Source organism: Chiloscyllium punctatum, chromosome 33 (assembly GCF_047496795.1).
Source record: "Chiloscyllium punctatum isolate Juve2018m chromosome 33, sChiPun1.3, whole genome shotgun sequence".
NCBI classification, from domain to species: Eukaryota; Metazoa; Chordata; class Chondrichthyes; order Orectolobiformes; family Hemiscylliidae; genus Chiloscyllium; species Chiloscyllium punctatum.
In genome coordinates, this window is record NC_092771.1 from 74,039,059 (window position 1) to 74,064,507 (window position 25,449).

The following is a 25,449-nucleotide window of genomic DNA, read 5'->3' on the forward strand; positions in this document are numbered from 1 at the left end:
CAAGTGTCTTCTTCACTGCGCTGTCTACCTGTGACGGCATTTTCAAGGAACAGAGAACCTGCATCACAAGGTGACACAGTAGCTCAGTGACTAGCATTGCTGCTTCAGAGCGCAGCGATCTGGGTTTAATTCCATCCTTGAATGACTGCCTGGGTGGAGTTTGCACATTCTCCCCGTGTCTTCATGAGTCTCCACCGAATGTTATGTTTTCCTCCCTCAGTATATAGATATACAGATAAGGGTAGATTGGCCATGCTAAATTGGGCACTGTACCCAGGGATGTGTAGGTGAGGTGGATTAGCCATGGGAAAGTCAGGCTGAGAGGGATTGTGTAGGGGTTTGTCCAGTGGGATACTGTTTAGAGGGACAGTGTGGCCTCGATGGGCAGAAAAGTCTGTTTCCTCACTGTTGGGATTCGATAATTCCAATGGAGTTCTCTTTGATTGGCAACTTTCAACATAACCCTACCTACATGTCTTGCCCTGATTTGTCTTGTAAAAAATGCAACACCTCACATTTATCTAAATTAAACTCCATCCGCCACTTCTCAGTTCACCTAAACAATGTCCCATTATAGTCTGAGAGATCATTCTTCACTGTCGACGACACCAACAAATTTGACATTATCTACCAACTTACTGACCATACTTCATATACTCAAATGCAAATGATTTGTATCAGTGACAAAAGGCAGTGGACCCACGATTGTTCTTTGCAGCATGCTACTGGTTACAGGTCTCCAAGGTCATTGAACAAATGTCCACAGTCACACCCTGTCTCCAATATTCAAGAAAATTTTGGATCTAAATGGCGAGCTCTCCCTGGATCCCAGGCAGTCTAACCTTGTTAACCAGTCTACCATGTAGAACATTTAGGTTTTCTTACTGGATTCCATAAAGACAACATCCACTCTCCTGCCTTCATCAATCATCTTCTTTACTTCCTCAAAAGATTACACTGAGTCAGTGAAACGTGATCTCCAATGTACAAAGCCCTCTTCAGTCCTTGTCTTTCCAAATGCATACATATCCTTCCCTCAAAATCCCCTCCAACAATTTAGTCACCATTGACGTCAGGCTCACTGATCTATAGTTACCTGGATTTTCCTTACTTTCTTAAATACTGACACTATGATAGCAGCCCTCCAGTCTTTTGACACCTCACCTGTGGAAAGCAATGATACAGATATATCAGCAAAATGCTTAGAAATCTCTTTCCTAGCTTCCCACAAACATCTGGGATACAACTGATCAAGTCCCGGGGATTTACTTACCTTTATATGTTTTAAAATATCTAACAGCTCCTTGTAAAATAGACACTTTTCAGGATATCACTATATATTTCTTCACTCTCTCGTTCTTGTAACCTCCTCCACATTAAATACTGAGGAGAAATACTTGTTTCGTATCCCTACCATCTCCTGTGGTTCCACACATAGGTGGCCTTACTGATATTAAGGAGCCCTATTCTCTCCCTTGTTAATCTTTTGCCATTAAAGGATTTATAGAATTTCTTCAATGCCTTGTTAACCTTTTTTCTAAAGCCCTCTCATGTCCACATTTTTCTGGCCCGATTTCCCCGTTGACTATGCACTTATTGCCCTTATACTCCTCTGGGGATTCATTTGATCTCAGCTCTGTTTACCTGACAGATGCCTCCTTCCTTACGTTAATCACAGCATCAATATATCTAGCCATCCAGCACTCCCTGCACCCACCAACCTTGCCCCTCTCACTAATAGGAACACGTTGGCTCTGAACTTTCTGAAACAAGTTCTTATGGCCTTGCATTTTCCAACCATCACTTTACCAGTGAATAGGGTATTCCCTTCGCATAATACTTTCAAAATTGTATAGGTAAAAACAATGACTGCAGATGCTGGAAACTAGATTTTGGAGAAGAGCGGTTTCGGGTGGAGGTTTTCTCGCTCAGCTGTAGGTTTGATACCCAGATGTTTCATTACCTGGCTAGGTAACATCATCAGTGGCGACATCCAAGTGAAGCGAAACAGTTGTCTCCTGCTTTCTATTTATAACTTTCTCCTGGATGGGGTTCCTGGGGTTTGTGGTGATATCATGTCCTGTTCGTATTCTGAGGGATTGATACATTGGCATCTAGATCTATGTTTGTTTATAGCGTTGTGGTTGGAGTGGCAGGCCTCTAGGAGTAGAGTGATCCTGGAAAAACACAGCAGTTCAGGTAGCATCCGAGAAGCAGTAAAATCGACGTTTCGGGCAAAAGCCCATCATCATGAATACAAGCAGAGAGCCTGATGGGTGGAGAGATAAATGAGAGGAGGGTGGGTGTCGCAAGAAAGTAGCAAAGAGTGCAATGGGTGGATGGGGGTGGGATGAGGGTGATAGGTCAGTAAGGAGGGTGGAGTGGATAGTTGGAAAAAAAATAGCAGGCAGGACAAGTCATGGGGACAGTGCTGAGCTGGAAGTTTGGAACTGGGGTGAGGTGGGGGAAGGGGAAATGAGGAAACTGGTGAAATCCACATTGATGCCCTGGGGTGAACGTTTTCTGAGGCGGAAGATGAGGCGTTTTTCCTCCAGGCATCGGTTGGTGTGGGAGCAACGGTGAAGGAGGCCAAGGACCTCCATGTCCTCTGCAGAGTGGGAGGGGGAGTAGAAATGTTGTGCCACAGGGTGGTGTGATTGATTGGTGCGGGTGTCCCAGCTATGTTCCCTAAAACGCTCTGCTAGGAGGTGTTCAGTGTCCCCAATCTAGAGGAGACTGCATCGGGAGCAGTGGATACAATAAATGGTATTGCTGGATATGCAGGTAAAACATTGATGGATGTGGAAGGCTTCTTTAGGGCCTTGGATGGAGGTGAGGGAGGAGATGTGGGCGTAGGTTTTGCAATTCCTGCGATAGCAGGGGAAGGTGCCAGGACGAAGGGTGGGTTGTTGGGGGGCCTGGTACCTGACCAGGTAGTCACGGAGGGGACGGTCTTTCCAGAAAGTGGAAAGGGGTGGGGAGGGAAATATATCCCTGGTGGTGGGGTCAGTTTGGAGGTGGCAGAAATGTCGGCGGATGATTTGGTTTATGCGAAGGTTGGTAGGGTGGAAGGTGAGCACCAGGGCGTTCTGTCCTTGTTACGGTTGGAGGGGTGGGGTCTGAGGGTGGAGGTGCGGGATGTGGACGAGATGCGTTGGAGGACATCTTTAACCACGTGGGAAGGGAAATTGTGGTCTCTAAAGGAGGGGGCCATCTGGTGTGTTCCGTGGTGGAACTGGTCCTCCTGGGAGCAGATGCGGTGGAGGCAAAGGAATTGGGAATACGGTTGACATTTTTGCAGGAGGAAGGTTGGGAAGAAGTGTAATCCAGGTAGCTGTGAGAGTTTTTCCCTAACACTTTCAAAATTGTTCAAAGTTAGAACTTTAGTATTTACATCAGGTCTTTCCTATTCCACAACTAGTTTAAAACTAATATTTATGCGTAACAGATTTGGAAGTTAAATAAACACTTCCTGCCACTCTATAACAGGCTCGAGAGGCTGAATGGGTGCCTCGTCGTCCTGTGTAATAGACTGGAAAGGCTGAATGGCCTCCTCCTGTCTTTGTGTAACAGACCAGAGACATTACATGCCACAGCGACCCGTGGATTACGAGCAGCCGTTAAACTGTATCTGATGGAGGTCCATCCCTTCTCAGTTACAGAAACACAAACAACACAATTTACTTCAGGTGCCCTCTCAGTAACACTTCATACAGCTAAAGCGACACATCTCTTTGTTTTGAATGATTCTGTTGGCAAAATGTGCCAATATTCTAGATTTCCACCTTTACAAGTAACAACAGGCTAATATGGGCTGAATGGCCTTCTCTTATCCCTCTGTAAGAGGCCCATAGGGACAGAATTGCTTCGGCCAGTTACTTTTCAGCAGTCTCAATGCTCTGTCTCAAGGTTATGAAAGGATTTGATAACAGGGTATTACAACCAGGAGTAGTCTTACACTGGTCAATATGTACCGTACGTTGTGTTAAGGTATCTAGAAACTTGCCCACCAGACTTTATTTTTATGTAGCCAATCTGTTATTTTATAACTGCTTCCCTTCATAAACAGAGTGGAACATACATAGACCCCTGCAGTGTTCTGTTAATACACTCATATACAAGTTGTACAAAATTTAAAAGATTTAAAGATTTTTGGTCCATCCCTCATTCATTCCATCTCAACCCAGTAAATGTTCTTTTTTATAATGATATGAAAAGTGATGTGTGGAACTAGTGAATTGAGCCTGTTTGCTCAGTCATTATTTGGAGATGCTGGTGTTGGACTGGGGTGTACAAAGTTAAAAATCACACAACACCAGGTTATAGTCCAACAGGTTTGATTGGAAGCACACTAGCTTTCAGAGCGCCACTCCTTCATCAGGTGATAGTAGAGGACACACTTCTAAAGCACAGAATAGATAACAGAAATTTACAATGTGATGTAACTGAAATTATACATTGAAAAATACTTTGATTGTCTGTTGAGTCTTACATCTGTTCGAATACCATGATAGTTTCATTTCTTTCATGTGTAAATCACCAAGTCTTTTTCTTTTAATGTTGTATTCTCAGGTTAGTTGTAACAATAAGTGTTAGCTAGACAATATGTTGAAGGTGTTAGCCCCCTGTGTTCTCTGTCTATACCATGATGTTTAGATTGATTCTAATCGAAATGTTAGGTAACAGAGTTTTACAGGAATTCATGCAGTTTTTGAGTAAAGAGGTTTACATGAATTCATGCAGTTTTTGAGCAAAGTACAATGTAACTCTACAATTACAAATTCACCCCACAAAATATATGTGTGCATGTGGGTCTTTGTTTGTTTGTGTGTGTGTGTTTGTCTGGTTTGGGGGTTGTGAGTGTGAGAGGGGGTGTATATGTGTATCGTGATGTAGAGACTGTGAGTGGGTGCATGTGTGAGTGTGTGAGTGTGCGTGTCTGGGGTGGGGTTTTTTTGAATATCAGTGAGAGAAAGTGTATATGTGTGTGCATGAGTGTAGAGTGGTCTACGTCTCTGAGCGGATGCTGTGTGAGTGTGGTGTCTGTAAGAGTGTGTGTGAGTATCTGCGTGCGCGTCTGAGTACATGTGTGTCGTATATATGTGTGTGTATAGGAGTGCCTGTGTGTGTGTGTGTGTGTGTGTGTGTGTGTGTGTAGTGCAATGGTGTTCTCCTGTAATGTGACATGAACCCAAGGTCCCAGGTGAGGCCCTCCCTATGAGTACTGAAATTAGTTATCAGCCTCTGCTTAGCCACTTTTCGCTGCTGCCTGCCCTGAAGTCCGCCTTGGATGTTGGTCACCAGAAGGTCGGAGGTTGAATGTCCTGGACCACTGAAGTGTTCCCCAACTGGGAGGGAACCCTCCTGTGTGTTGTTTGTTGTGCGGTGCCCATTCATTTGTTGTCGTAGCCTTTGCTCAGTTTGCCAGTGTTTGTTCAGTTACTGTGATTAATGCCAATCTCCATGGATTCTAATTATCCCAGTGGAGGGTTTCCATCTTTTAATGATAAATGGGCGCCATTCAATGTATTATCCCATAACATGAGCAGGAGCATCACCGACAGCATTGACAGGGATCAGCAGATCCAGAGAGCGGGAGAGGAGAGATAAGAATCTGAGAATATTAGACTGGAATGTTCCAAACATGTAACAAAGTCTGGGAACATTAGACTGGAATATTCCAACATTAGACAGGAGCTTATCCGATTATGTTTGGTATCTTTCTGCATTTTATTGGTGGCCATTATCATCACGGATCTATGGTGCTCTTCTCATTATTCAATATTTTTATTATCCTTTCCTGGCTATCGTTGGTGTCCCTGGTAAGTGTCACTGTCCCGATTTATTTGTTCTATAAACCGCTTATGACTGTATTACTGTTCGTTTATATAGTCTACATTTCTTGTCAATATTATTTTCCTGCTGAATCTCTCAATCCAGATATTCACTCTACAGACCACTACTAACTACATCAATGACGGTGTTCAATTACTGTCTCGCTCTCTCCTCTGACATTGTTACTCATGGGTCTCTATGTTGACCTACTCAGTTTCAGTAGAGAACTACAATTTATTGTATCATTGCCTTTGTTATTTAAATATTAACATCATGGAAGTCACTCTCTACAGTTCTGGTTACAAAATCCACTTCCTTTCTCTGTTTCCATCTCATCTCTGGCAATTATCTGCGACTGAAGCAGTCAGGTATCAACTGTGGGAGATCCCTTTGACCATGAGGTGATTCATGACACCGTTCCCTGACCATTTCGAACTTGAAATACTCACCACTCCAGAATATATCTCACTGGTTTAGTCCATCTGCTGTTTGAACCTTGAGCTCTGAAATACAGTCTTAAGGAAGCCAATAATCTGCTGCTGACGCTCCAGGTTTCAAACCTGCCGAAGCAAATCTGATTCGAACTCACACCACACTCCCATCCATATGTCATTCATGTGCACTCTGATGTATATTGCTATTGTATCTGGCAATGCCTTTATTTTGATATTCTCAAACACTTATCTCATCTGTCCATGAAACTTCTCTCGTTCTCTCTGTCGACTAACAAAAAGCCTGCCAGTTGTTCTTATTTAAAATGGTTTCCTCCATGTGGGTTCCTTCTCAAACAATGAGTTTCACATTCAACCACGCCAATCGCGCACACACACACATTCTCTCTCTCAGTCTCTGATGAACACACACACACAGCAAATCTTCCCATTGTAGACATTGTAGTAATCTGATGCGAGTATAGTTAGCATATGATATTAAAGTTTGCAATGCTCTCCATGCTGGGCAGATAGTGCAGTTTACTGAGCAACACACGAGCATGGTCTGCACAGTTCTCCATGCTGGGCTGTCATCTTGTCCCAGTTTATGTTGTTTGTGGTGTTCTGTGAAGCAGATTCAGAATTTGATGTAACAAACCGTTCCAGCTGATCCGACAACGCCTTTATTCAATGTTCTCATTCTTGTAATTTTACTCTCGAAGATCTCACTTCTCCAGTTAGTCCCACTGCCCTGTCTTTTTCCCCATATTTCCACACCATCTTTTCAGTTAATTAACCGTCTGTTTCTGTCTTTAATGTGAATGTCTCTGTCCCTCTGTATCTTTCCCTGGCCTTTGCTTTTCAATCCCGAGTGTATCGAGTCCTGGCATTGTGAAGCTCAGAAACAGTTAAATGGTGTGTGTCAGGCTGTTGTTCACTTCCCGGTATGTCCCATGTGATGGTCCATGGACAGGGGTGTTTCAGAAGTTATGAGACACATCCTTGTAACTTGGTCAGTACCTGTATTTGTCCCTTTCAGGTGATCTTGCAATCGAGGAAGCCCCTGAAGTAAAGGATCAGGCATCTAAAGTGTGTGACAATGCTGTCACTTAAAAAAAGATTGTTTTCTTTTTTTTGAAAATAAGACATCTTAAAGGCCAAACTGCCTACTGAAAATGGCTCAAGTAAATAACTTAAAACTCTCTTAGGGTTTTTCATAAATAGTACTAACAACGGCCAAGTAACTTGTCCCCAGCTGCTACTCTCTCTGAAACCTGACTTGATGCTGATTCCTTCTGGATTGGAGAACTGTATGAAGTATGTATGTCTGAATTTTATTTTTTGCCAAGGGGTGTGTTTATGGCATGTTAGTATATTGGGACAGTTCATCTGTAGAAGGTACTGTATCCATTATTCGGTTAAGGTTTCCAATAGTTAAATTATTCTGAATTCCTCTTCATTTAATATGGATTTTCATTAGAATGCTTAGCTATGTTGTGTTTTGCTTAATGGTGAGTGGTTTGACTAATAGCATCATATCTGGAACTCCCACTTCACATCTACCTTTAAAATAAGGAATGGTTGGCATCCAAGCTACCCTCTTAAAAAAATAGTTTGAGGCAGTCCAGTTAGTCTGTAGCAAACTAGGGACTCTTGGCTGGTCCTAAATCGATAATACCAAATTGGGTTTAGAATTCCAATCCCTACAGTCCGCAAACAGGCCATTCGACCCAACAAGTCCACACCGACCCTCCGAGGAGTAACCTACCCAGACCCATTCCTCTACCCTATTATTACACATTTACCCCGACTAAGGGTCCTAACCTACACCTCCCTGAAAACTATGAACAATTTAATATGGCCAATTCACCTTACATGCACATCTTTAGATTGTGGGAGGAAACCAGAGAATCCAGTATAAACTCATGCAGACACTGCAGATTATGCACTGGGAGGCTATTGGGTTCAAAGGTCGCGTATGGTAGTTGATAGTGTCTTTTTTTCTGGATGTTGAATTCGGTTGTTTTAAACAGTGTTTTGTGTATAAAGATTCTTTCAGTCACTGAGAGTTCTCTGGGTGTGGAAGAAGTGAAGTTGGGGGTTTTATACAAGGTAATGAAGGCAAAGCTGTAGGAATTGGCAGACAAGCTGGAGTTGGGGTTGTGTTTGTCTGTGCGAAAATGAGAGATAATTACAGCTATAGTTCGGCAATTACATTTAATGGAACCACCATCAGACTCTTTGGAAATGGCTAGAATTCAATTTCAAATGAGATACTTTGAACATGAGAAGGAATTGAAACAGTTTGAATTATGATGAAAAGCAGAAATAAAAGAAAAGGATGTGAAGAAGAAAGATAGAAAAGGAGAGAAGAAAAGCAGAGAGTTCCAACTTCCAACTTAGCAATTAGACAGGAAAGTTGACATAGAAGGCGGAGATGGAGGTAGATGGTAAGCTGGATGAGGAGGATAGTGAGGTTCAACAACCCTATTGTAACCAATGGCCGAATGGGGTTCTGTTTAAATACATCCAGGCATGATCTAAATTTAATGATAAGGATGTGGAAGCCTTTTGAATTTCATTTGAGAAAGTGGCTAAACAAATACAGTGCCCAGTGACCATGTGGATTTAGTTGATCCAAACAAAGCTGATAGGTATTTGCATCCCTATCGGAGGAGGTATCCGGCCAGTATGAGGTAGTGAAGAAAGCCATCTGAAGTGTATATGAGGTTGCGCCAGAAGCTGACAGTGTTTCAGGAATCTAAAAAAGGATCCCTGGTTAAACGTACATTGAGTTTTAAAGGATAAAACAACATAATTTTGAAAGGTGCGTAATGGTATTAAAAACAGAGCAAAACTATGACACTGTTAGAGAGATTCTTATTTTGGAGAAGTTCAACAATTCACTTCCTGCAGTCGTGCGAACTCGTGTGGAAGAGCAGAGAGTAACAACGGCAAGGTTAGAAGCTGAAATGGCTGATGATAATGATTGAGTTCATAAATCAAAGTTTGGTTTCTGTGAGAGATTGAGGAGAATGTGCGAGATCTTCTTAAAACATTTACCTGTGAGAGTAAGGTTTACGGCATAGGCCAGGAGTAGCAGGTAAAGGGGTTATGGCATTAAGAGGTACGGAAGTATGTAATCCTTTTATGCTGATACATGAGGAGGCATGTCATTGAGAAGGACTATTGGAGAGATGAGAAGTGTTCCATTATGTAACGTGTGTTTGGACTGTCCAGTGAAAACATCAACAGATTTATTCCACAAGGGGGCCTTGAGCTTGGTGTTGGCGTTACAATATTTCAGCATTTGAATTGTGAATTCTTTATCACTGAAAGTCGAATGCTGAATATAGGATTAATGGCAGAATTCCTCTACGTGTGGAGGAAAAAGGGATCTGGGTGTGCAAGTACATATATTCCTCAAAGTTGCCACACAAGTGAATAGAGTTATTCAGAAAGCATATGGTGTTTAGGCCTTCATTAACACGGGAATAGAGTTTAAGAGCCATGAGGTTTTGCTGCAGCTGTACAAGTCCCTGGTGAGGCAATACTTGGAACATTGTGTCCAGTTCTGGTCGCCCTACTATAGGAAAGATACAGAGGCTTGGGAGAGGGTGTACAGAAGGTTTACCAGAATGCTGTTTGGACTGGAGGGCTTGCCTTATGAAGAATGGTTGAATAGGCTCAGACGTTTCTCTTTGGATAGAAGGAGGAAGAGAGGAGACCAGATAGAGGTGTACAAAATAATGAGAGGAACAGATAGAATCAATAGCGAGAGAATTTTCCCCAGGGCAGGAATGACTGGTACTAGAACTCATAGTTTGAAGATATTAGGAGGAAGGTATAAAGGAGATGTCAGAGGTAGTTTTTTTTTTACACAGAGAATTGTGAATGCATGGAATGCGTTACCATGGTAGTGGTGGAAGCAGAGTCATTGGGGACATTTAAGCGACTGCTGGACATGCACATGCAGTGAGTTGAGGGGTGCATAGATTGTTACTATATTTTACATTAGGATTAAATCTCGGCACAACATCGTGGGTCAAAGGACCTGTTCTGTGCTGTACTTTCTATGTTCTATGTTCTCTGACCTCTGACAAACCCATGCCAACTGTAAAATATATTTAAAGACTTCATTGAGTTGCAAAGGTGTCAGCACTATAAGTATGTTTTGGTCATTGTTGATTTTTTTTCCTTGATGGGTTGAAGCTTACCCCACTTCCAACGCTACTGCTAAAATTGTTGTAAATATTTTATTCAAAGAGATTATTACCTGCTTTGGTATTTGCTTTTGTCTACGTTCTGACAATGCCCCTCCGTTTTATTGGAGATATGAAAGAGGAATTATGCTCTCAGTTTGGGATCCACCACCAACTTCATTGTGCTTATTGCCCACAGGCTGCAGGGCTCGTGTCGCATGGTGACTAGAGTCTGAAAACTAAACTTGCCAAATTGACTTCTGAGACAGGTCTTTCCTGGGTTAGGGTGGTTCCTCTAGTATTGTTCCACCTACAAGGAACTCCTGTGGGGAAAACTCACTTGTCCCCAGCCGAAATCATCCGTGGTCGAGCTGTCCTCTCGCCTTGTGATGATGCTTCCTCCCCACTTCCTTTCAAACACATGACTGAGGATACGCCCTCCTGTGCTCTTTCATGACGAAAGTTTTGGGAGATCTTCACTCTAAAGTCAGTGCTGCCAATGAGAAAATCCCCTCCCTCAACAATATCCCAAATGTTGAATATCCCAACTCTTTTATTCTCATCATGATTTGGACAAGCTGCAGCCTCCAATCTCAATGGCAAGGGCCCTTCCAGTGTCTCCTCACCTGCCTGACTGCTGTAAAGGTCGCCGGGCATTCCACTTGGGTTCACCTTCATCATTCCAAGGTCATTAGGTGAGCCCCTTCCGGGGTCTGGGAGGTGGGGGAGCTGGGAGTAGTGAATTGAGGTGGTGGTGATGATGGAGATGGAGACGATGGGGACCTGGAAGACGAACCGGATTCAGTTGGTCACAAACCAGACCATTATGATATAGCTGCATCTTCCAAATCGTAATTCTTCTTCTGTTTTACATACCCTAATCCTTTACGCAGGACGATCATGGTGATGAAGATCGAACTTACCCTGTTGTGTGGACTCGTTGTCACCGGCATTAGTGCTGAAGAGGGGGCTGTTTACCCGTGTGATCCAGAGCAACCAGAAACTGTGTACCGTTAAAGCTGAAAATATGTCCTTACGTGTCCGAGAAACGGATTCCTTTGATGCATGGAATGTTAGCAAGAATGACTTTCGCAATGGTCAACTGCACCAATAGATCTGACAGTTCATTTACAGAAGAAGTCGCAATGGGCTTTACCCTGTCAAGGTGTTTTGTGCCAGTTTGATTTCAGTTGTCCATTCGGTGTTCCTGGTAGGGGTTGCCTCTACTTAAAGAGGCCTAAATCAGCACGTCGCAAAAGAGAAAGGGGGAGATGTTGTCCTTCACGAACAATTTGCTTTTGCAAAGTCATCATAAAATATTCAGCCAGCATGAAGTGGTCTGTTATGTCCTCACATCAGCAAAGGACTCTTTGACCCCTTTCCCCCTCCTGAATCCCAACCACGGAGTATGGAATAACTGTTAGGCATTTATTGGGTATAATCTTTTCTTTGATTATTACTTATCCCCACCTGCTAGCCTGTGGAATTCCTATAATAAGCCCGGGGAAGCCTATCCAATTTGTTACAACTGTACAGGATGGGGAAGCACTTAAGTGAATGCGACTATGTTTATTCCATGTGCCTTGGTCCAATGTACCAACTGTTACTGCTTCCCCGTGGTGCCTCGTATCTCATGCATGTGCTCCGGGAGGAGTGTGTCTCTGTTGCTGTGGATATTTAGGCTCTTTGTGGTACTTAATGGCACACACCTTACTGTGAGTCCCCTAATAGCACCTCCATCTTTTCAATTGTGGGATGGAAGGGACAATAATCACATTTCTTACTGAAAGACCCACAACTTTTTATTGAACTGCTTTCACCCGAAGAGCCCAGTGCAACCATATTTTGCAGCTATGGACTACCCATATTTTCGGGGTAGTCACAAAGACAGGCCTGCTTCATATTAGGAAGCCCCCTCCATTATCTAAACTAAAGGCGGATGTTATTTTTTGTCAGCCAAGACAAAGCGACTGTCTTCATTGTACTTAATGAAATGGGTAATCCCTGTGCTGTAGCTGTAGGGGCAGTTTTCATAACTACTGTTCCCTGCCCAACTACCTGGAAATGGCGCAGGGGTTTCCCTACTAAACGTTCAGTTTGACCTGTATTCTGTGCGCATTGGAGGGGTGGTAGGGCTTTGGGTAACAGTAAAGCTCAGTTTCTGGTTTACACATTTCTCAGTACCTTTTCCTGTGGAGGATCTGCAGGAATTATTAGACATCAAAATTGAAACTATCTTATTTATAATCTTTCCCGCTTGGGCAAGAAGACCGGTGGACTTTGCAGGAGGTAAGGACATGCTCTTCGAATGACATCCATCTCCTCAGCAAATCTGGCATGCCCTCGATTACCTACACGACAAAGAGGGTCGGACATGTTCCATAGTAAAGAGTAAGTGTATGATGGGGATTACTGACCTCTTAGAGAACATTACCAAGCAGGTAGATAACATCTGCAACTTTGACAATCAAATGATAGAAGACACCTTATGGCGAGATGATGTGGGCTGCTCTATCCACGAGAGTCCCCCGAGAGCAATATTGTGTGGGATGGTATATCCCAGAATGTTGCCTTGACAGTGACATGGTGTGGGCTGGTGTAGCCCGGACTGTCCACTGACAGTGGCATGGCGTGAGCTGATGTAACCCAGAGTGTCCTCCTGACAGTTACGTGGTGTGGGCTGGTGTAAGTCGGAGTGTCACTGTGTTCCTTGACTTAAATGGAGTGTCATTGAGTCATAGAGTGATCGAGCATGGGAACTGGCCCTTCGGCCCAAATTGTGGTCCTTGCTGACCATGCGGCGCACTCAACTAATTCCATTTGCCCATATTTGAACCATATCGCTCTCAACCCTTCCCATCTATGTATCAATTCATTTTTTACATATTCCTATTGTACCTGCCTCAACCATTTTTTCTGGCATCCCATTCCATTTCAAAAACATTCTCTGCATAATGAAGTTGCCCCTCTGGTCCTTCATAAATCTTTCCCCTCTCACCTTAAATCTATGCCCTGTAGTTTTCAGTCCCTAATCTCTGGAAAAATGACTCTGTGCATTCATCCTATCTATGGCCCGCATGATATTATGCATCTTCATAAAAGCACCCCCTCATTCTCCTACATTCCAAAGGATGATATCCGAACCTGGCCCACTCCTCCCTATAACGTTCGCCTATTAGTCCTGACAACATCCTGGTCAAACTTCTTTGCCCTCTTTTCAGGTTAACAGGGTGACCACAAACTGTACACAATACTCCAAGTGTGGCCTTATCAACGACTTACAGAATGGTAGCATAATGTCCCAACTCCTATATTCAATGCTTTGAACGACGAAGGTCAGCATGCTAAATGACTTCTTTACCTCCCTGTCTACCCGTGATGCCTCTTCCAGTGAAATATGGACTTGTGATCCGAGGTCTCTCTGTTCCACAACACTCCTCAGAACCTAACCATTTACTGTATTAGCCCTATCTTTGCTTTATCTTCCAATATGTAACATCTCCGACTTATCTGTATTTAATTGCAATTGCCAATCCTCAGCTCACTTCCCCGTCAGATTAAAATCCCTCTATTATTTCTGACAACGTTCATTGCTATCAACAATGCCTCCCAATTTTGTATCATTCATAACTGTAGTAACCTTCTTGGGTGTACTTGGAGTATGTTGTGCAGTTTTGGGCCGCTTATCTCAGAAGAGATGTACTGGCCTTGGAACGTGTTCAGAGGAGTTTCACGAGAATGGTCCCAGGAATGAAAAGCTTGACATATGAGGAATTTTTGAGGACTCTGGATCTTTACTCAATGCATTTTAGAAGGATGAGGGGAGATCTAATTGAAATACACCGAATACTAAATAGTCTGGTCAGAATATATGTTGTGAAGATGTTTCCATTGGGAGAAAAGACTCAGACCCGAGGGCACAGCCTTAGAGTAAAAGGAACAGCTTTTAGAACTGAGATGAAGAGAAACTTCTTCAGCCAGAGAGTGGTGAATCCATGGAATTCAATGCCACAGAAGGCTGTGGAGGCCAGGTTAATGAGTACATATAAGACTGAGATGGAAAGGTTCTTAATTGTCACGGGGATCAAGGGTTATGGCGAGAAAGCAGAAGAATGGGGTTAAGAAACTTACCAGCCATGACTTAATACTGGAGCAGAATCGATGGGCTGAATATTTAAATTTCTGCTCCTATGTCTTATGGCTCTCACCATGCCTTGTATATTCACATTCAGAACATTTACGTAAATAACAAATAACAAAGGTCTCAGCATCGACACCTGTGGCACACCATTAGATATAGACCTCCGGTCTGAGAAACAAACTTCAACCATCACCCTCTGCTTCTTACCATCGAGCCAATTTTGAATCCAATTAACTAGCTCTCTCTGGATCCCATGTCACCTAACTCGTACAAAATGCATCGCCACACATTTGTCCAGATTGAACTACATCTGTCATTTCTCTGCCCATCTCCCCAATCTATCTATATTCTTCTGTATTCACGAACAGTCGGATTCACTGTCTGCTACTCCACCAATCTTAGTGTCTTCTGCAAACTTGCTAATGAAACAAGCTACACCTTCCTCCAAATCTTTTTTGTATACCACAAAAAACATTGTCCCAGCAAGGGCCCCTGTGGGACATCACTGGTCACAGATCTACATTTTGAGAAGCTCCCTTCCATTATTACTCTCTGTCTCCTGTTGCCTAACCAGTTCACTATCCATCTAGCTAGAACACCCATGCAACTTCGCCTTCTTCATCAGCTTATCATGGGGTAATTTATCGAATGCCTTACTAAAGTCCAATTGTATGACATCTATATCCCTTCCCTCATCAATCAACTTTGTCACATGTACAAACAGTTCTATTAAGTTTGTAAGGCATTACCGTACCTGCAGAAACCCATGCTACCTAGCACTGAGGAGTCATTTTATTCCAAATGGGTATATCTCCCATCTCTCAGTGTCATCTCCAGTAGCTTCCCTCCCACTGACGTCAGGCTCACAGGTCTGTAATTTCCTGGATTATTCCTTAAACAAGGAGACAACATTAGCAATTCTCCATTTCCCAGGGACCTCCCCCGTGTCCAAGGAAGCTACAACAATATCTGTTAAAGCCTCAGCTATTTCCTCTCTCGCTTCCCTCAGTAAGCTGGGGTAGATCCCATCCAGAACTGGGGACTTGTCCTTCTTAATGTCTTTTGGAAATCACAACACTTCCTCCCTCTTTACGCAGACTTGACCAAAAGTAATCAAAGATCTATCTCTAACCTCAACATCCACCATGCCCCTCTCCTTGGTGAATACCGATGCAAAGTACTCATAAAGAATTTATCCTGAATTTTCTGCCTTCAAGCATATCTTTTCTGCTTTGTACTTGAGTGCGCCCTTTCTCTAGCTACCCTCTTGCGGTTATATATGGCCAATACTTTAAGGTTTTCCTTAATCCTGCTCGCTAAGGCTATCTCAAAACCCCTTTTCGCTCTCTTAATTCCTCACTTCCGATTGGTCCTACATTCACAATATTCTTCCAAGGCTTCCTATATCTTCATTCACCTAGATATTATGTACACAATCTTCTTCCTTTTAGCTAGTCTCACAATATCACTTGTCATCCATGGTTGCCTAACCTTGCCATTTCTATCCAAAATTTTCACAGGAACATATCTCTCCTGAACACTAATTAACCTCTCTTCAAAAGCCTTCTACATATCAAATGCGGATTTCCCTTCAACAGCTGTTCCCAATCCACATTCCCCAGCTTTTGCCGAATTTTGCTATAGTTGGCCTTCCCCCAGTTTAGCACTCTTTCTTTAGGACCAATCAAATCTTTCTCCATATCTATTGTAAAACTAAAGGAATTGTGATCATTATTCCCAAAGAAATCCCCCACTGTAACTTCCACCGCCTGGGCGGGCTCAGTTCCCAACACCAGGTCTGGTGTGGCTGCTTCCCGAGTTGAACTATTTCTGCACTGCTCTAGAAAATGCTCCTGGATGGTCCATACAAATTCTGTTCCATCTAGACCTCGAACACTAAGTGAATCCCAGTCAATGTTGGGAAAATTAAAATCTCCTATCACCACCATCGTGTTGCTCCCACACCTTTCTGTGATCTATCTACGTAATTGTACCTCGATCGGTGTCAAGAGGCCAGTAGTACAATCCCAGCATTGTTACCGCACCCTTTTTATTTCTGAGCTCTGCCCATATTACCTCACTGCTCGAAACGTCCATGGTGCACTCCCTCAGCACAGCTGTGATATCTTCTTTGACCAGTGACGTTTGTCATCCACCCCTTTTACCTTCCTCTCTACCCCGCCTGAAGCATTAATGTCCTGAGATGTTTCGTTGCCAATCACGCCATTTCCTCAACCAAGTCTCAGTAGCATCAATAGCATTATATTCCCAGGTACTATCCCAATCCCTAAGTTCATCCGCCTTACCTACTATATTTCTTGCATTAAAACTACAAGTCCCTCTCTGTTCATCCTCCACTTCCTGCCTCCTCTTCCCCTCAGTCATGCTGACTTCATTATCTAGTTACTTCGGCTTTAGTTACTACCTTCTTTCTGTTCACCAAACAGATTTGTTTCCCGATCCCCTGCCACATTAGTTCAAATACTTCCCAACAGCATTAGCAAATGCACTCCATCGACCATTGCCACCAGGCCTAACCAGATGTCGACCGTCCAATTTGTAATAGTCCCACCTCCCCCAGAACCGGTCCCAACACCCCAAAAATCGGAACCCCTCCCTCCTGCACCATCTCTTAAGCCACACATTCTTCCTGATTACTCGATATATCCTACACTGACTAGCACTTGACACTGGTAGCAATCCTGAGATCACTACCTCCGAGGTCCTACTTTGTTATTTTGGTTCCTAACTCCCTAAATTTTTCTTGTAGGACCTCATGCCGATGGCACATTAATGTGGGGAGAGATCATTCAGGCACATAAAGTATTAGGGATACTATATAAGACTGATGAATGGACTCTGTAACTCCAAATAATCAACTCTTGTTCATATTGATCATGTTTTTTTGAATGTCCTGTGCATTGTAACCTGTACGCCTTACTCTGTCTAAGTTTATTTTTCACCCTATGATCTGTGTGTCCTTGCTTACTGTCATCTGCCTGTATTGCTCACAAATAAAGCTTTCACTGGACTTAGGCACATGCGACAATACATCTAATTAATTAATTAATTCTCACCCTAACCGTGACTCTTTTAGAAATATGTGATAGTCGGTAACCCTCACGTTTCAACGTAATCATCCATCTTTGTCTCCTAGCACGACAGATTAAATACTCAGTTCCATCACTATCTTCTCATGGAGTCATCATCTCATGGATTAGACTGCTAATACTTGCTTGAGTTGTGTCTGTGTTAATGAGATCGTGCCTAACAAAGAAGATCATACCTCTTCACAGTGCCCCAAATACTCTCTCATCAAGGCCCTACAAATAGGGGAAGACGGCTTTACTTATGTACTTGAATCATATAACAATGAAGGACAGCATACAATTTAAAATGCTCAATACTTACGGCCTTGGATGTACTATTTTTGGTGACTCATGATCAAGGACATTCAGGTCCTTTTGAAAAATCAACACTTCTCAACCTTGTACTATTTAATCAATACAAAATGAGATGCATGCTGTATATTTCTTACATCCAAATCATTTCTATGCCTTGCAAATTGTTGTGGTTCAAACACTGAAACATGTGATATCCCACGAGTAACTGCCTTCAGTCCACAAAAGTGCAAGAAGGTCTGTATTGCTTCCACTGACTAATTCCCAATCAATGTGGTATATCCAGATCATCCCGTTTGCATTTATCAATGTACTCTTACTTCCTTTGTTCAGTTGTTAGCAACAATGTAAAAATGTATTCTGCAAATTCAAAAACACCACTTTCGCTGGTTCGTTTTTGTGATGCATCAACTAACACAAACTCCACAGGTTTCTCAACGATAATTTCCGGTTTCTAAATCTAAGCTGACTGTACCAAGTCACATCATGATTTCCCACGTGTCGAGTTATAAAATTTCTCATAAAAGGATCGAATAATTTCCTCTGACCTAACATCAAGGTACACCTTTTATTGTTTTATCTCCTACGCTGGTTTTAAATATTTAGGATTACAATAACTACTTTCCAGTCTGCAGGAACGAGAAACTCCAAAGTCTAAAAAAATTTGTAGGGTAAACAATACTTATTTCTTGTCGTTACAATATTTAAAAGACATTTGGATAAGTACATGAATAGGAAACGTTAGGACGGATATGGGCCAAGCGCGGGCTGGTGGGACTAAGTAAGTTTGGAATTGAATAGTCAGCATGGACTGGTTGGACCGAGGGTCTGTTTCTGTCCTGTATGACTATAACTTTTTCACTAGATGTAATGCCACTTCCCTGAAAACTCGGATGGAACTCATTTGGTGCAGTAACTTGCCAAACTTCAATGCAATTGGTTTTTGAGTAAATTCACTTTATTAATCCTAATCATGTTATTATTTTCACCAGTTAATCTGTCCCATATGATTTTCACCAGTCAATCTGTCCCATATTATTTCTAGAAGATTTTAGGTACCTTTAATTATAGAGACATCACGAAGGTTTTACCCTCAGCAGCAGGCAGAGATGGATTCTGTCGCTGTGTGAATAGATCGGAGCACTGCAATTGGGAGATGATGGACGTGAAACCCACTCCTGCTCAGAAAGTTCTTGAATCATGACAGTTCAATGAAACTATCACTTCCTGGTCACTGACAGCATAATCCTCTCCCTCGTGTCAGTTTACAACTTATGCTGAAACTCATTTTAGAATCAAACTGACTTCACACTTTGCACCTGGCATAGGTCCAGGTCGAGGTAAGAAAAATTTTGTGATCAAAATATGTGCAACTAGAAGATTTGCCAGAAGAGAATTGTCACTGGAAAGGTGTGGATGATGGTTTATTCAGAAACAGTGCTGAGGCAGAAGTGAAGGCTGGGGATATTGTAAAGGTAGGAGTGGGCAGGTTTTGTGGTAGACGGAATATTGAGATAGAAATAAGTTCAGGATAAAATGGGGTAATTGTGGTTATGAACACTTTCGTTTGTCCTCAAATGCTTGTAAGCGAGGGAAATGAAGTTCATGGCATAGAAATGGAGATTGTGATTAAAAGCGAAGACAATAGTTTGGATCTTTGCCAAACATACATTACAGAGAAAACGAGGGCATTCACAACGGGTTAGAGAATGAGTAAATGAGCAGAGAACAACTCAGCAGGAACACCAACAATAGCGAGGATGGAATAGTAACCTGCCTGAATAGTCATCATTACACAGCGTCAATCGAGATGTTGTTACTACACTGAAGTATCCTCCACCACAACAACGTCCAGGGTAAAAACTGCTTCTGGGCACAACTGCCCTGAACATACACAAGAAATATGGATTTCCCTGGATTAAACTCTTAGAGCTCTTACCAGTTAATTGTTTATCGTTTACACAATGCAGTTCTATAATCTGTTTAAAAACTTGCAAACATCTTAATGCACAATTTGTATGCCTTTTCTTTTTGAGATTTTTTGTAGCCTTAGCGCAAAAGTAAGTGTTCTGTTTAAAATTGACATGTTTATTCGGATTCAAGAGTCAGACACAGTACGTATTTTTCATGGGTTAAGAAACAGAAAGGAATAGAAGACAGTGGCTGTGGAGACTGATGAGGAGTAAAGTGACATCCCCACCAGCCCCCAATTTCTTCTTGACAGACAGAATAAAAGAAAATGCAGTGAAAGAAACAGAATATATTCAGACGGAGGAATGGCAAGTGACAATGTAAACAAAACAGAATAATTTGAAATGGAATAGCTGAACAGTGATTGGTGTGCGTGTTTGTGTGTCTGCGTGTGTGTGTGTTAGTGTGTGTCTGTGTGTCTGTGTCTGTGTGTGTGCCTGTGCGTGCCTGTATGTCTGTATGTGCATGTGTGTGTCTGTGTGTATGTATGCATGTGTGAGCGTGTCTATGTGTCTGTGTCTCTGTGTGTGCGTGTGTGTGTGAGACTGCGTCTGTGTGTGTTTGTGTATGTGTGTGTCAGTGTGTCTGTGTCTGTGTATCAGTGTGTGTGTGTCTGTGTGTGTGTCTGTGTGTGAGTGAGTGCGTATGTGTGTGTGTGAGTGTATGTGCCTGTATGTGTGTGTCTGTGTCTGTGTCTGTGTGTGTGTGTACAGATAGATAAGGTTGTTCAGATGTGTGCATCAAATTCAGAATGAAGAAGAGAGACATTGTGAACAACAATGATGCATGCGATGTACAAAATTTATAAAATATTAATATGTTATCTAATCTTCAGCCGAGATGTTATGTTGCCCTTCACTCAACGTACCGTCTGGCTCCTGCCCCTTTCTGGCATTCCCTGATCTAATCTTTCATTCTTATCGAATGGATGTTATAAATTCCTGCTTCTGGTGTTCCAACTTGTTTCAGTTAATCCACTTTCTACCCAGAAACATATACTGGGTTCTGTCAACAGTTGGTGCCTGTCATATTGATGGAGATAAAAGTTCTGACATCAAATCCAGGATTTCAACATATTAGTCAATGTCTCAGGCTGAAAGACTTCATCAGGATCGGGCCAGGGGAAGGGGAGCCGGGACGTAAATAGAGGAAGTGGCGTGGGGCTGAGGGAAGGGTCGATGGGATGGCGATAGGGGATGCAAGTAGGGGGATAATGTGATTGGTCAGTGGGAAGGGTGCAGCGGACATGCCAATAGGAAGATGGACATCTTAGGTCAGGTTCCGGAAGGACAACATGGAATAAGGCTGTGGATGGAGAGAATTTGAAGCCAGTGAAGTCAATATAGAGACCAGTGAACTGTAAGCTCTCAAGCTGAAAGATCAGGCTGTGTTCCCTAGTTTCTGTTTCTCATTGTTTCTCATTTCAATAACCTACCTTGCTCTCATGCTAACATTTCAGTCCTGGGCAACTGCAATGTTCCAGTGAAGCACAACCCAAGCTCGAGTAACACCTCACATTTCACTTTGGTCCGCAACAGCCTGTAGGAGTAGGTATTCAATTCCATAACTTCACAGCATGACGTCATTAGGGTTGTTCTCAAATCTTCATACATTCCTTCTCTTGGTCTCCCAATGAACTTGCCCTGTTTGTGATTCGTTTGTCCTGCACTTAATTAAGGAAACCAATTCCCCCTTTACAATCTAATGTATACTCATTTTACATTTGATTCTCTTTCAGCACGAACAAAAGTTCATTCGTCAGTGGCATTGCACCTCCACACCGTCTGTTTCCCTTCACCCCTCCACTACCTCTGGGAAGGCATTAAAAAGCCATTTTCCAATCCTTTTCTGTTCTGAAGACGTGTCACACTGGACTTGAACCGCTAACTCCTTTTCTCTGTCACTGTAGATGCTACAGATCTGCTGTGTTTCTCCAGAAATAAACAAAAGACATTTTCAATAAAACAAATAACTATTGATACCGGATATCTGAAACCAGAACTAAAGAAGAACCTTTGAGCCTTGAAGAACGTTCACTGGAACCAATGATTAACTCGACTTTCACTCCACAGATGCTGCCAGACCTGCTTAACTTTCCCACCAATTTCTGTTTTTCAACACGTTTCAAAAATCTGTGTCAACATTGTTCAAACCCTCTGTCCAACCTGGAGCGCCATATACCGGTAAGTGAAAGATAACACATGATGCACAAATTCATTGGGTCTGAAACTACGTTAGGTTGGCATCACTGACACTGCAGAGATCTTACTCTTGGGGAGAGAAACAGCGGGAAATGTATTCACTCCAAACACCGAAGGTAAACACATACTGGAAGGGAAAGAATTCAGATGAATATATTAAAGCGTGTTGAGCAATCAGACAAACTGTAAGTGTGACACCATGGAGAGACCCTCAATGGAATGAGAATATAAAATTGGACGTGTACCACATCAGAAACCATGTGGTGCTGTAGACCAGAGCAACAGCAGAAGCAGAATTATATAAAACTATAATCTGCAACTTTTTGCCCCGGAGAATCCCTCAGTCTACCATTACCATCAAACTGATCTATGGTTCAGTGACGAATGTGGGTACACATGCCAGGGTCAGAGCCATGTGAACCTAAAACTGATGACAACCCGTTAAAGGTACCACAATTGACTGGTTACATTCCAAACAGCAGAACGAACATCTGGTAGAGATCGCGCAATGATACAAAGACTTACAGATCAGATCGAAGCTCAGCAGTCCTGCCACACCCAGTCATAAATAGACTAACCTACTCACTGCAGGACAGGGTCATACACATATCCCTATCCTAAATAATGGAAAAGCCCTGCACATAAGAGCAATAGACAAGGATTCGTATCTACACCATACTCAGCCAGAAGTGTTTAGTTTATGATTCAACTCCCCTTGTCAGGATGCCCACAGTATCGCAGATGACAGTTTACAAAAAATTTGATTCGCTCTATGTGACATGAAGAAACAACTCAACACAGTAGGTAGGACATAGGCAATGTAGGACAAGCCTTGTCCCTGGGGAAGCTATTTCATTCCATTTCCAATTCTGACATCTATCTGGCAATTTGAAAAATTAAGATGACAAATCCATTAAGAGGAAAAGAATTACATTATTACCAATATCATCCCCTCAACTCCATTACGACAGTCAAATGGTTGGGAGGTCTTTTGACAGAGCCGTGAAGCAGCACAAAAATTACCTGCTCAGTGTGGTTTCCGATAGGTCCCCATGTGATAGGTGCTGTTATGGAAATGTCACTGGATTACTAACCCAGACCAAGCAAATGCTCTGGCAGCTGGTGGAAGTTAAAAGCAATTAATAAAATGTCGAGATCTAAAATTTGGTGTCAGTAACAATGACCGTGAAGCCAATGTAGATTGTAATCACCAATTTGCTTCTCCAATGTCCTTTCAGGAAGTGAATCTCCAGTGCTTTCCTGGTCTGGCCTAAACGTGACTCCAGACACACAGACATGTGATAACCTCTTCAATGGTCTCTGGAACATCCAAGCAGGACACTGAATTGTATCAAACTGCTCCGAGGACTTAAAGATAATCCGGAAAGAACAGTTGCCACCAGCCACTATATCGGAAAAGGGAATGGGAAATAAAGTCCTGTCGACACTGCAGAGACCTGCTTCCTAACACCTGAGAGCTTGTGACAACATTAACAGAGCTTTCCCACAGACTGCACAGAAGCCTCAGGAAAGGAGTAGGTCATTCAATCAAGTGAGCCTCCACTTTCTCATCATGGCCGAGAATCACCTGAATGCATTTCTCCTACAGCAGACTGAGATATATTGCAATTAACTCCGTCAACCAAATGTTTGAGATGTTTGCGAATACCTGGAACCCAAGGACATATTCCTGAGATACCCCCGAGCCTTCATCTCCAATCAAATGATCCTTTCATTCCAGTGTTTCCGGTCCAAGGGCTGCTTTTCTGGAGCTTGTGCACTCTTACATGCTTCCTTTTTCTTATTTTCTCCCCCATTTTTCTCTCTGTAACGTACTGACCTGAAGGGTTTGGGCCTCAAGCTGAGCGCATTGCAGAGGAGAGTGAGTTCTTACTTACTTTGCCGGAGCAAGCACAGGACCTGCAATTGGCAGCTGCTACATCAGCAGAGGCAACGTGCGTGAGATAGGGGCCAGCAGCAAAAGGTGATGTCTGAGGATTAGAGACTTGTTGCTGATTGGGTCCTGCACTGATAGTGATGAAGCGGATAGAGGAAGGCCATCATGGTAACATCAATGATGTGGTTCAAGCAGTAAGAGACATGTCTCTGACATTGGAACGGTCTGGCACAGGGGGCAACCAGCTAGTGATGGAGGAGTATCTGCCCACTGGCAAAGATGGTGCCTGAGGATCAGCATCTGCAATGTTGTTGGGGGCTGGTGTCGATGGTGATGTAGCTGTCATGGAGGGATTGGGTTGCAGGGGTGGTCGATGGTGAGGAGCTGGCTCACAACCCATCAAACTCTCTTCAAGCTGTACCCTTTGTTTATTCCATTTCCTTCAATTATTCAAAATGGCACCACTTTGTGGTGACGCGTGGAAGCTTTTCACTGTGTTTTATTGTATGTATCCTGTAAAATACACAAGGTCATCAAATCAAAATCAAAAAACTTTAACTCATTCTTTCCTGCCAGCTGTCCCTTTCTGAAACCATGTCCAAATATTTGGCACAATCCCATAAGATTTGATTTTGAACACTGGGCTTGGGACTTCAGCAAACATCTTCCTGAAAATCGCCCTCGTAATCTTACCCTTCCCAATCACCTCTCCCTCAGCCTTCTGTGCTCCAAAGTAAACAACCCAAGCTTATCCAGCCTCTCTCCATAGCTGATATTAGATTAGATTAGATTACTTACAGTGTGGAAACAGGCCCTTCGGCCCAACAAGTCCACACCGCCCCGCCGAAGCGCAACCCACCCATACCCCTACATCTACCCCTTACCTAACACTACGGGCAATTTAGCATGGCCAAATCACCTGCTCCACCCCGGAGAGCATCCTGGTGAATCTCCTCTGCACCCCTCCAATACAACTACATCATTCCTGTAATAAGTGTTCCAGAACTACACACAATATTCCATCTTGGCCTGACCATAGACTTTATAGCTCTGACAATGCATATGTTGATGAATGAAGGCTGTGCCTCCGGATCCCGCTGCCTTCTTAACTAACCTATTAACCTCAGTCAAAAAGAGTGTTGCTGGAAAAGCACAGCAGATCAGCCAGAATCCGAGAAGCAGGACAGTCGATGTTTCGAGAATAAGCTCTTCATCAGGAATGTGAGCCATCATTCCTGATGAAAAGCTTATATACGAAAAGTTGACTCTCCTGCTCCTTGGATGCTGCCTGACCGACTGCTTTTCCAGAACTACACATCGTGATTCTGATCTGAAACATCTGCAGTCCTCACTTTTTCCCTAACTTGTTA